Source organism: Corythoichthys intestinalis, chromosome 9 (genome assembly GCF_030265065.1).
Source record: "Corythoichthys intestinalis isolate RoL2023-P3 chromosome 9, ASM3026506v1, whole genome shotgun sequence".
Taxonomy (NCBI): Eukaryota; Metazoa; Chordata; class Actinopteri; order Syngnathiformes; family Syngnathidae; genus Corythoichthys; species Corythoichthys intestinalis.
In genome coordinates, this window is record NC_080403.1 from 29,669,520 (window position 1) to 29,683,225 (window position 13,706).

General features: G+C 38.0%; 1 protein-coding gene across 1 annotated transcript in view; it reads right to left on the minus strand.

Moving 5' to 3' along the window:
- Positions 1–10,976, minus strand: part of LOC130921557 (contactin-4-like) — a 262,979-nt gene extending 252,003 nt beyond the window's left edge. Inside the window, exon 1 of the mRNA XM_057845593.1 lies at positions 10,802–10,976. The gene's annotated coding sequence lies outside the window, so the exon portion shown is untranslated. The remainder of the gene's footprint in view (positions 1–10,801) is intronic.
- Positions 10,977–13,706: the final 2,730 nt, after the last annotated feature.

Genomic DNA, 13,706 nt, shown 5'->3' on the forward strand with positions numbered 1-13,706 from the left:
ACATTTAGCTGACGATAGCACCAACATATTAGTAGATAGTGTAGTTAGGCGTTCAATGTATTTCTTGTTGTTTGTGTTTCTTCTCTTTCTTCTGTTGTGTTTCTTTTCTTCTGTTCCCCCATAATCCCTTCCTGTTCGCTGTTTTGTCATAATAAATGAGGTATGTTGAATGATCACAAAGGGAGTATGTCAGACTCTCAATGTGAAACATTAAAACTGTTCAGACTATCCGGGCACTTAGATTTCCATTCTCCGTGTCAAACAGCTGAACAGGACAGGTTAAAAAAAAATATATATAGAATTGATAAAAGAATCGTAAAGCAATATCGATAAGAGAATGAATAAATAGAGATGTCCCGATCGATCGGCATCCGATCACATCATTTTCAAAGTATCGGAATCGGCAAAAAATTATTGGCCATGCCTTTTTTAAATATATATATATTTTAATTAAATTGTTTTCTAATTGTATTTGATGTTACAGACGTAATATGTTACACTCATCCAGAGTCTTTAGTTTAGGATTAAGGTAGGGTTATCAAATGTATCCCGATAATGGCGGCAATTAAATTTTTTTTTTAAAATGTGTCACGTTAAAATATTTAACGCAATTAATGCATGCGCTGCACGACCCTCTCACTCTTTGTCGCGCTCAATCTGTAATGATGCCGCTTTACCTATATAGAGAGATAAAAGGCAGCGCAAAGTGAGTAGAGTGAATTTTGGCAGCCTTTGGAGCCTTTTTTTAATTGGCTAAAGCCTTGCAATCCCTCTCCCTATGATTAGAAATATCATGGGAAGCAATGTGGGGAAGCAAGGTGGCAATTAATTATTGTCTTAGCACCTTATGTTATTTCCCAACGCAGAGAAGATATATCAATTGGTAGCACTACGCACAGTCATGGTTCCACTTCCCATCATGCATTTGGGATGGCCACAGTATCATTTACTGAAAGATCAACAAATACACTAGATGGCAATATTAAGTCACAATATACAAAGTCACAAGTCTTTCTGTCCGTAGATCCCTCTCACAGAAAGAATGTTAATAACGTAAATGCCATCTTGAGGATTTATTGTCATAATAAACAAATACAGTACTTATGTACTGTATGTTGAATGTATATATTCGTCCGAGTTTTATTCATTTTTTTTCTTAATGCATTGCCAAAATGTATATGATCGGGAAAAATTATCGGGAATGATTGGAATTGAATCGGGAGCAAAAAAACAATTGGATCAGGAAATACCGGGATCGGCAGATACCCGAACTAAAACGATTGGGATCGGATCGGGAGCAAAAAAACATGATCGGAACAACCCTATTAATAAAGAATCGAATCGTTAAGCAATACTGATAATGGAATCGGAATCGTAAAAATCTTATCAATTCCCATCCCTATTCAGCAGACTTCAAGGCAATGTTGCTGCCTGCTGCAAACGACTGTACAGAAACGGAATTGTTTTTTTTTTTTTCCCCACCAAAAATACACACATAAGGATCGATACAGATGAATTTTTGAATCGATATAAGAATTGTGTGACGTAATCAGTGTTGGGCACGTTACTTTAAAAAAGTAATTAGTTATAGTTACTCACTACTTCTTCCAAAAAGTAACTGAGTTAGTAACGGAATTACTCTATAGTAAAAGTAACTAGTTACCAGGGAAAGTAATTATTTCCGTTACTTTCAAAAGAAGCTGTTGTATGTTAAAGAATTTAAAATTTTTTGAGCAGTATTCGAGTCAGTTGAATGGAGAAGAACAGACAGGTAGTTGTTATTGAACCTTGTAATATTTATTGCACCTCACCAGCAACAGATCTATCCTACACTTGAAGTGCAACAAAAATAAACAGTAAACAATATAATAAAATAACAATCAGCAGTAAACGATATAAAGTGAGTTTAATCAATTAAATCTAACTCTCACAACCTGAGACAACTGGTTAAGTAAACATAGCCTACTGTACTTCAAGTATTTTGACTTGAAATAGTGTTTATATCTCCACCTCGTAAAGGACACATTTTCCTCTGAATGCTCTGCCATCATATCCCTCTGCATCTGTTTTGCGTGTGTGTGTTTGCCGCACGCGCTGTTCGGTTTGTGTGTAAAAACACCGACTCTGATTGGCTTACCATGACACATGACTAACCCTCAGCCAATCACAATGACTTCCATCGCATCTATCCAGGTGGTACATTCAGGTAGCCTTGTCCCCCTACTCCTCCCGTCACCCTCAAAGCATCTGCCGTCCCCAAGATGGAAGCAGCATTCTTGCTGGCTGACAGTGGGGGATGGGAACGAGGCTATTATTCAGGTGTAGCAAAAACAGAAACGTTAGAAAGCTTTGGAAAGCATTTTCTAATTGAATGAGCAGGGACAAACAGCCTGGAGTCATAATAAGTACGTGCTGTAATATTCTGATACAGAATTATCCGAGGCTTGCACACGGCGCCAATATTGTTTTGCTCACATGATGTGGGAGTGAGTTAGAGACACGGCCTGCCGTGAGCCGTATTTTTGTGTTAATGTTGAAGTTATATGTGCTATTAAAGGAGTAATGTGAAGTAAGGTTGTCCAACCATGTTTTTGAATAATATCAATGGCTAAACAGTTATAAGCATATTTTCGTTATTTTTTTTAACGCAACCCTCCAGATTCTTTGTTTAACCCATAGCAACGCCCTTGACAACGAAAATGCTTTTCTTTGGCAATCTTCGGAAATTATGTCACACCGGGAAGTGCGAGGGAAGTCCGCCATAGAACAGTATTGTTTGTTGCATTGCTTCTCGGTAAGATGCCACAGCGGTGTGTGGCGATGTTTTGTTCTCCCTCAAACGAAAAGTTGTGTGAGTGGCCAAAGGATAGCAGGGCACGTAAATGGACATCTTTTGTTCGCACGAAGCGAATGAATTTCACACCATCATCGAGTAGTGTTCTCTGCTGCAAACACTTCGAAGATGCCTGCTTCCTTAACCGGTCTGCTTATGATCAAGGATTTGCCAAAAAGTATGTGATTTTTGGAGCGATGACTGATGACTTTGTCAAAGCAGAGCTGCCAACTGTTGTGGAATGAACAGTATAAGCTAGCGACGTTAGCCGAAAGTTAACTCGTGGCAATCCCCGCACATAGTTGTTGTTGCGTTCGCTAGGTTAAGCGTGTTTAAATTTTGCGTCATCTACGATCTTGTCCGAAAGGGTTAATCCACTGTCAATCGGGAAAGGGGTATGGATGTGCGTATAAGCGGGTCGGCGTCGCGGTAATTCACGGTCACGTTGCAGTAAGAGACACACACCGCCGGTGAGTTTGTGCACATTTATTTGTATTTGTATTATGTATTTCCACCTTCATGCTTCAAGCATTGCATTGCATTTGTACGGTTCGGCGTTTCTTTCACGGTGATCGCTTGATAGCCTTCTAGTTTGTGTTTTATTGTACGAGAGCCTCTGACAGGTGACCCCAACAAGCGTGTTGCTTGTCTGTCAGCGAATCAGCGAGCGCGCAGGTCACGCAGTGAATCATGGGAAACGTAGTCTCGGGACAACACTGAAGTGGTGCTTTGTAATCTGTTCACTTGTGTGAAAAAACTACATTTCCTCATGCCATTAGACGCCACTTCCTCCCGAGAACCCCGACCTGTGTTGTACTGTTAGCTCTATGTGTTAATAAAGAAACAAATTTGTCAGCACGTCGTGTGTTCGATACATTTGTAAACAAAAAGCTCATAACAAGACACTATGCACGATCCGTTTAAGAGACGCTGAGTAGTAGGAGGCGAGGAGGAGATCAGCGAGAAGCAAAACTTCATGGTCGAATGTGGCGGCAGTCCGCTATTATTTTGTTTTTTTATTGTTGCCACAATAAAGTGGAGAAAGCCATAACGGCGTTATTCCCAACACCGGACGTAATATGGTGATATATAGCGCATAGTGGAAATATTCCAGCTTCCCAATGTTCATGAAGCATGACGTGAAGCATGTGTGTTTGCAACGTTCCTCTGTCAAATAGTAGTGGCTCTGCACATCCAATATTTTTCATTGCAAATTAGTAGTTACAAGTGATCCCCTAATTAGTTTATGTACCTTTGAAAAAAAATCAATTATAATGGTTACACTACCCAATGGATGGTGGTTCAAGTGCTGAATATGCGAACTGAGATACGGCCAATCGAATGCTGTCTTGAAGGGAAGTGTTGAGATAATTATCGGGGTTTGATTGATTAAATGTTTGCTTGGTTGGTTGATTGAATATTTGCTTGTGCTCATATATACCATAAATAATACATATTGCCATATTCTTCTTACTTCTAGATTTGCTTGTGCTCATATATACCATAAATAATACATATTGCCATATTTTTCTTACGTATATAACCAGTAAATGATTATTGCTTGCTATACCAGATTGTAGTATAATGCTTAAATGTTACAAAGAGTAAAAGAGGGTCGGGGTGGCTTCATGGCCGCGTCGTTGCGTAACTAGACCTTCCAGGCATCCTCAGCACCTGGGGTTTCGACTTTCGCCTAGCCCTTCGAGGACAATTTTCCATCCGAGGACATCTTCCAGGGCCACAGCGGTGCATAACTGGAAGTGTTTGGACTATTTTGCTGATTGTTTAACGTTGCATAACTCATTATTTTGACTGTTTATATATTATTTTGACTGTTTATATGATTGTTTTGATTGTTTACATAAGCTCTTGCTCCACACACGTGTATCACTTAATTCCACCTACATGCACACACATATCCAATCAAAAACCACATGGGTGTCGCCAGCTTGCTTTCCCTTCCCTCAGGACGACATCCATCTTGTTTAGGGAAAACCCCTAAATAAAATACCAAGGAGGTTTTTTGTCCTTTAGATCAATTTTGGTGACTCATGAGTCACATTGATCTCCTTGGCCAAGAAAACTGAGTGTCTTCTCTCCTTATTTTTGGGTAATTTTACAATGTCTACCTAAGGATCTATTTTTGAACTTGACAGGAAGCCTTCGTTCCAGCATAATCCCTAATACTATAACAATCCGATATCATGTTATACAAACCAACAAAATGACTAGTGTCTGTTATGCAGACAACAGCAAAAAATACATTCCAGGCATTGATCTTCACTGTATAAAGTGCCATACATAAATGGATATACAGTATATCTGCCATCTTGTTTGATGAGAATCAGGTTCCCAGACTGAAAGAGCAAAATTACGCTCAACAAAGAAGGGCTGGGGGTGTCCTGTGAACTCTGGGGAGCCATGTTCTGCTTCATTAAGCTTTGGATAATTGGTTAAACATGTGACTTGAGAAATTAACTCCAGCAGCCTTGTGAAAGTTAATTAAGATATGTCACTCCTCTCTTGTGTTATGGCATACTGATGATACCTAGATAAGCATTGCATTGAGTATTGCCAACAATCACACAAATGCATCAATCTAATAGTTAATAATTATGAATATAATGCGATATTACATACAATAATACAGATAGTACATTACCATAAAGCCTTGATTACTTTGACACATTGTTCAGCATGTAAATAGACTTCTGAAAGTCTTTTTATATGATTTCAGTTAATGAATTAAAATATATCTCAAGCCAGAGCAAAGTCAACGTTCAGTCAGTTGATTAATACTCTATATTCGGGGGGGAGGCGGGATGGGGGCAGATAAAATTAAAATGTCTTTACTGGTCTGCTGTGATAAATAGGTTGGGGAGCAATGTATTTAGTAACGGCGCTAGAGTATAATGGCATTTCTACCGATTACTTTTCACATCTTTGTAACGCCGTTACCGTTACTGAGGATGTAAATGGGTGCGTAAGTACGTTATTACAATTTGGTTGAATGAAACGCAAGTTGTCTGATTTCATCACACATCCGCCTGCCTGCCTGCCTACGTTTTTTTTTTTTTTGAAAGGAAAAAAATCAGTTAAAGTCAATCAGTTAATATAAACATATTTTATGTGAAAGATGTTATAAAATGTATAATACTATAACGTTTACAACATGACAAGTAACGTCAGTTACTTTGCAGACTAACTAATTACACTGAGGTAACTGAGTTACTAATGAAATTACTTTCTGGGAGAAGTAATTTGTTACTCTAATTACTTTTTAAAAGTATGATTTACAAGACTGTTGGGGATCACTGCAATACAGTATTAATGGTGTAGCTTTTTAACCCAATGAGATTTCAACACCTTAGACACATTGAGTCATCATCAAAGTATGCATGAAAATATACTTACATACGGCAACCAGAAGTTGTAGATATAATCACCTACTCTCGTGACTATGTCAAATTGTCTTTGAGCAAGATAACAAATCCCGGGTAAAGTTGTCAAACCAGTGAAAGCCAATTTACCATTTAGTGATAGAGGAAAAAGAAATTTCATGATAATAAAATAATATAACCTTTATTAGCTCCTCGCTGGGAAAATTTGGATGCTACAATTTTGCCTTGAAAATGAAATTGATTCTTCAAAATAACATATGATGATTACAAACGGTAGGTCTTGCATTACATGCAAAGCTACCATGAAAAAGCAAATATGAACAAATACCCTTTCTTCCGCTCAATAGACAGATTGGGTTTATGCTATGAATATTTATATATGAATTGTTATTTCATTGTAATTATTCTGTGCTATGTTGCTGTGTTCATTTAGGCTTGTTCAATCAGCTTGAAAATAAACAACCTCTAATCAAGCAGACTGACTCCCATTAGAATGTGACTGGTTCTTTTCTGTTCTATTTCAACCCTCCTGACAAGCAGAGAGGATGATGTTTCACACATTCCGACTCTTTCCATCAACAAATACAGCTGTTATTAGGAACTCAGTTCCTTTCTTGCACACGCGAGTGTGTCCCAATACTATCAGTGTATCATTTGTTCATTCCAAATCCATTTAAGAATCCAAAATTAGAAAATGGGTAACAATGGGTATTTCATTTCTTGTTTTGAAATCAAAAATCGAAAAATGGATTATGACTTGTGATTTCAGTTCTTGTTTTCAAATAAAAAAATATCAGTGGATCATTCGTTCATTTCTTATCTGTTTTAGAATCCAAAGTCGGAAAAGGGATAATGACTTATTATTTCAATTCTCGTTTTCCAATCAAAAATCGGAAAAAAAAAACGGCCTATTTTTCGCCTTTTTGATTATGTCTTGAAATTAATGGAATTATCATGGAATTTTTGTTCGGTTTGTGTCATTTTCAATGTGTGTGTGTGCGTGTGTGTGTAATTAGAATATATATTTATATGTATTTTGGGTTTGAAAACAAGAAATGAAATAACAAATCATCATCCGTTTTCCGATTTTGGATTGGAAAACGAGAATTGAAATAACAAGTCATTATCCGTTTTCCGACTTTGGATTCTAAAACAGATAAGAAATGAAAACAGATATGGAAGGAACGAATGACTGATACGATATCATTAACCTTTCTCTGCTAGTCTGATAACCACTTATACTTTTCACTCATTGCTTTTAGATTGTCATCACACAGTTATTGTGTAGCTCACCATTCACCAATGCCTTTAGGTGGATTTTGTAAAATTGTGTGTTTACCTTTTTATGTTATTTTCCTGAATGTTTATACATTACATTAAATTTAGTTACTGTGTCTCGGTTGGTTGAGTAGCCGTCTCGCAACACAAAGGTTCTCAGCTCAATCCTCCGTCATGGCCCGTCTGGCTCACAGTTCTGAAATCTAAGGCTTCAATCCCAGCCTTGGACTTTCTGTGATGTGTTTGCATGTTCTCCCCATCAGTGTTGTCAGTAACGTGTTACTGTAATCTGATTACTTTCTTTCAGTAACGAGTAATCTAAAGCGTTCATTTTTCTTTTGCGGTAATCTGATTAAAGTTAGTTTCCTTAGTGTCTCTGCGTTACTATTTTTTCATTGCCTCATAATGTACAGTTGTGGTCAAAAGTTTACATACACTTGTGAAGAACATAATGTCATGGCTCTCTTGAGTTTCCAGTTATTTCTACAACTCTGATTTTTCTCTGATAGAGTGATTGGAACAGATACTTCTTTGTCACAAAAAACATTCATGAAGTTTGGTTCTTTTATGACTTTATTATGGGTGAACAGAAAAAAGTGATCAAATCTGCTGGGTCAAAAATATTCATACAGCAGCTCTAATATTTGGTAACATGTCCCTTGGCCATTTTCACTGCAATTAGGCGCTTTTGGTAGCCATCCACAAGCTTCTGGCAAGCTTCTGGTTGAATCTTTGACCACTCCTCTTGACAGAATTGGTGCAGTTCAGTTAAATTTGATGGCTTTCTGACATGGACTTGTTTCTTCAGCATTGTCCACAAGTTCTCAATGGGGTTTAAGTCAGGACTTTGGGAAGGCCATTCGAAAACCTTAATTCTAGCCTGATTTAGCCATTCCATTGCCACTTTTGATGTGTGTTTGGGGTCATTGTCCTGTTGGAACACCCAACTGCGCCCAAGACCCAATCTTCGGGCTGATGACGTTAGGTTATCTTGAAGAATTTGAAGGTAATCCTCCTTCTTCATTATCCCATTTACTCTCTGTAAAGCACCAGTTCCATTGGAAGAAAAAACACCCCCACAGCATAATACTACCACCACCGTGCTTGACGGTAGGCATGGTGTACTTGGGGCTAAAGGCCTCACCTTTTCTCCTCCAAACATATTGCTGGGCATTGTGGCCAAACAGCTCGATTTTTGTTTCGTCTGACCACAGAACTTTCCTTCAGAAGGCCTTATCTTTGTCCATGTCATCAGCAGCAAACTTCAGTCGAGCCTTAAGGTGCTGCTTTTGGAGCAAGGGCTTCCTTCTTGCACGGCAGCCTCTCAGTCCATGGAGATGCAAAACACGCTTGACTGTGGACACTGACACCTGTGTTCCAGCAGCTTCTAATTCTTGGCAGATCTGCTTTTTGGTGATTCTCGGTTGAATCTTCACCCCCCTGACCAATTTTCTCTCAGCAGAAGGTGATAGCTTGCATTTTCTTCCTGATCGTGGCAGTGACAAAACAGTGCCATGCACTTTATACTTACAAACAATTGTTTGCACTGTTGCTCTTGGGACCTGCAGCTACTTTGAAATGGCTCCAAGTGACTTTCCTGACTTGTTCAAGTCAATGATTCGCTTTTTCAGATCCATGTATGTATATTTTTGACCCAGCAGATTTGATCACTTTTTCTGTTAACCCACAATAAAGTCATAAAAGAACCAAACTTCATGAATGATTTTTTTGTGACAAAGAAGTATCTGTTCCAATCACTCTATCGGAAAAAAAAAACAGTTGTAGAAATAACTGGAAACTCAAGAGAGCCATGACATTATGTTCTTCACAAGTGTATGTAAACTTTTGACCACAACTGTATGTAGAATGAAGAATATTGTAGTCGTGTACGAAGAGCATTTCAAATACAATATGCTAAAATAAAAGGTTCCTGGTACGTGTTTCCTTGACAGCCTTTCAGCTGGTCCCGCGTGTGTTGTGGGACTGAGAAAGGCGTGGGCCAGGCGGGTGGACATTTGAGCCGAGTGTTGAGACATTGTGAGGGAATGATCTGTGGATATCCATGGATGAAGGCGAGTATTGAAAAGGCAAAAGGTTGGACCTCCTACATGCGCGTCCGTTTCGTAACTTTGCCATAGCAACGACAGGCAGTCAATCGCTCCAAGTTGGCAAGCTCTGTTTACATCATATGCGTGTTGCTCATTCATGCCATAAGGTGATGTGTTCATTTAGCATCTGTGGGATGTGTTGTAAGTCCGATTGAGTGTAAAGTGCTTAGTTGCCGCCACATTTTGTGGCCAAATTGACCACGTGTGTGTTGAGAGGAGTACTTCCGGGTTGTACATGCGCATCCGCACCCGCCACCACCTTTGTGTTTATTGCCTGTACAATCCACTCGTGTGTTGTTGATTATTGTGCAGTCAGTTTGCATTGTTTTACATTTGCACTGATATGCTGTTAACCATAACCTGAAATTCAGATGTTTTGACATTTGACTTAATCTTAGAGTTAGTGGGGTTTAATTGGTCGGTGGAGTTGATTTCAACAAATTCCAATCAGTTTGTCAGATATTTTTTAGTTTCAGAGCTCCGGAGTGGCTAAGCTAGCGCGAGTCAACGGTGCTTATGTGAAAAAATCTGATATTCCCCTTTAAATTCAATCATCGGAAAGTCACTTACAAGTGATGACATTTTTCTGTTGTCATTCTTATGTTGAGGCGGCAAAGGGAGAAAAATGGGTAAAAAGTAACTGATAGATAACTTTTAAAGTAACTTAGTTACTTTGATAATGAAGTAATCAATAAAGTAACTAGATTAATTACTGATTACGCCTCAAAAAATTAAATTACTTTTTCAAGTAATCTGTGACAAAACTGCTCCCGATTAGTGCATGGGTTCTTGTCCAGTTTCCTTTCCTATCCCAGAAGCTTTTTTTTATAATGGACCAACATTATAAATTGTCTCTAGGTGTAAATGTGAGTAAATGGTAAATGGTGTTATACTTATATAGCGCTTTTCCCCCTTTCAAGGTGCTCAAAAAAAGGTTGTCAACGTGCCCTCTGATTGATGGTCCAGTTGAAGGTTTACACCATCTCCCGCCCATACTAACCTGGTATAGGCTATAAGCAACCACGCAACCTTTGTGAGCATAAGCGGTATGGATAATTAATAAATGAGCAAACAACAAACGAATATTGAATGTTTATAACTAATAAGGGACATATTGTATATATCCAGCCACCTTTGTGAATATTACCCCCTTGTCAATTATCAAGGACGTTTTCACCTACCATTCAGGTCATATGTTATTTAGCAATTTCCATCCATTAATTTTTTTGGACCGCTTATCCATTTTAGGGTTTTGAGAGGCGGTGCAGCCTATCTCAGCTGATAGCGGGTGTAAAGTGGAATATACTGTAGGATTATCAACACCGGAAACGGAAACGGAAACAGGACAAAGGTTTTAGTGCATACGAGCAGGCAAGAGTGTCTCAAGAGTGATTTGGTCGAGAATTAATTATTATAATTGTTATATTTTTCGCACCATTCATGCACTTTGAAACGTGAATACAATGAAATGAAAAAATTAGCCTAACATTAGCTTGAAATATTTACGTAAAATGAATGATAACTGCCTGTTTTTTTCTTCTTTTTTTTTTTTGCTTTTACCCAAGAATCTAGGGTGTTTTATGTTCATATCTATAAAAAAAATTCTGGGATTAACACATTTATATACAAGAATTTTCAATTTAAGAAGCTCTTTGCTTTCTTACAGCCGCCATGTTGGATTACACAATAGCCTAATATCTTGAAATATTTACGTATAATGAATGCTAACTGCCTGTTTTTTTTTTCGCTTTTAATCAAGAATCTAGTGTTTTATGTTCATATCTTATAAAAAAAAAAATCCGGGATTTATGCATTTATTTACAAGAATTTTCACGTTAGAAAGCCCTGTTTTGTGACAGCCGGCATGTTAGATTTGTATCTCTAAATTGTAATTTAGACATTTCTGCCTCCATATTAAAAAAAAAATAATAATCTGCTTTTACGGGTTTTATCTTATGTAACATTTCAATCCAAAAACTTTCAGTGCAGCACCATGGGGAACAAGTATTCGGTTGTGGGCTGCAAGGTGGAGGACGATGGAGCACAAGTTCATGGACAGCGAGTTCACCTCCCTCGAGGACCTCAAGGAGAAGATCAAGACAGAGATACCTACAAACTACAACTGCAGGCAAGTTTTGTCCACAACTAGCTGAAGATAAAATAAACTTTGGCTCTCAAAATACATTTCGCTCGTAGTTAAATGTTTATATTTTTTATTTCAGAATCTCCCTTGACAAGGACGCCATAGAGCAGAACAAGCTTCAGGACAGGCAGTGCCTGCCATGGCCACTGTGCTGAGGATTGGAGGGACCGGGAGCTACTGGACCAGCGTAAAGAACTTCATGGTCAGCAACAGGCTGGGCCAGCCTCACCACCAAAAATTAAGTTTCTATTTTGGGCAAAAACTCATATGCTAAATATTGCTGTTGATCCTGAAAATATAGGTGATTATCTGTATTTGGTGATTTTTGTGCATCTAGCGTAAAATCTGAGAATTCACAGCGATATTAAGATTTTTTTATACAAAAAAGAAAATTTTAAAAAATAATATAAAATAATATTATAAAATAAATAATATAAAAAATAATCGGGCTTTTATTAGGGAACGACTAGGAATTTTTGCTCCTGGAGACTCATGTGCCTAAGAGAGGTGCCTGTTTTGTTTTTTTGGTCGCGAGTGGCTTTGGTTTTGAAAATATTGGAATTTTAAGTGTTTCAAAATAGGCACCCTATGGATCGGCCTCAAGCCCAGTGTCCTGTGAACTAATGTTGAAGTCTATGGCTCAAAAGCAAGGGGTTTGCTGTGAAGACACACAGCCGCTTAAACTGCGCACAGGGAATGAAATAAAGTTGCCTGCACGGAAGGCAGTCAAATAAACCACTTTAGCATTAGTGACTCATCACTTGCAGCTGTAATCTGTCTATCCCTTAATGAGACAAACATCTTCATTGATATTGTATTTTTTTCCAAATGAGTGTTTCGCAAGTTTTATTAAACTTAAACTCACTTTTTTTAGAATCGAGAAATCTCACCACCCACCAACAAAGAAAGAAATTGCATCGAGTATGCCTCAATTTGCTCACAAATTACTTAGTGGGAACTTTGGGCCTGTTTGAGACAACACAAAACTAATATACTTGGAATTACTATAGCCATTGCTTATTCTGTTGTATGGATAGGAATAAATTGATGCACAGGTTTATAGTACTTTTCTCCATCAAATGAAAGAGCATTTTTAATTGATCTGTCTGTCACTATTTACTGCTCACGTAGAAACGCTAACATATTTGCATTTAAGTCATTAATTCAAATCCATTTAAACTTTGAGGTCTGGCAGTGAACCTTGACAGCGGCAGTTAAAGTGGATTAGATGTCTATGCTGTCAATGGCATTACATGAATGATTAGATTACAATTTTCAGGCAAACAATGGGAAATTTTATCATTTCCCGTGGCACCCTTACATACCTCATGGTTCACTCACGTGCCACTACACTTGCTGGGAATCACTGTATTACACCTCTTACACAAATAATGAATCACAACATCTGATGCGGAATGCAATCTAATCCCATTTTTAACAATAACCATGCTTTCACAGGAAACTACATCTATTAGAAGATGTGTGTCAGAAATCGAAAACAAGCATTGCGAGACACACACTTTAACTCATCATTGTGACATGAATCCCAGCTCAGAGCCCACAGAGAGCACTTACTCTATGTAATTTGGTGTCTGCTGTCCAGCGAGCCAGACTCCCGCAAAGCCATCACGAAAAGAGTGATTGAGTCTGCACGAGCATGGATCCCTACTTGGTCAGCCACAAAAACATGTAAAAATAATACATACAAAAAACAACAGTATGTGGTTGTCTGTGACTTAATTTCAAACAAAATATGGCTTAATTTGTTTTTTTCCAATGCTAATTTCATGAATGTTATTTTCCTAGATGCAGGTTTTTTTGGTGCAAATTTCTCTTCGCATTTTTTCGTTAACTGTAAAAATACATTTATAGTGGAACATGATGTAGTAATTTAACAGTATAGTATGTTTTATTTTTGCAAAAGAGAGAACATGAGAACACAT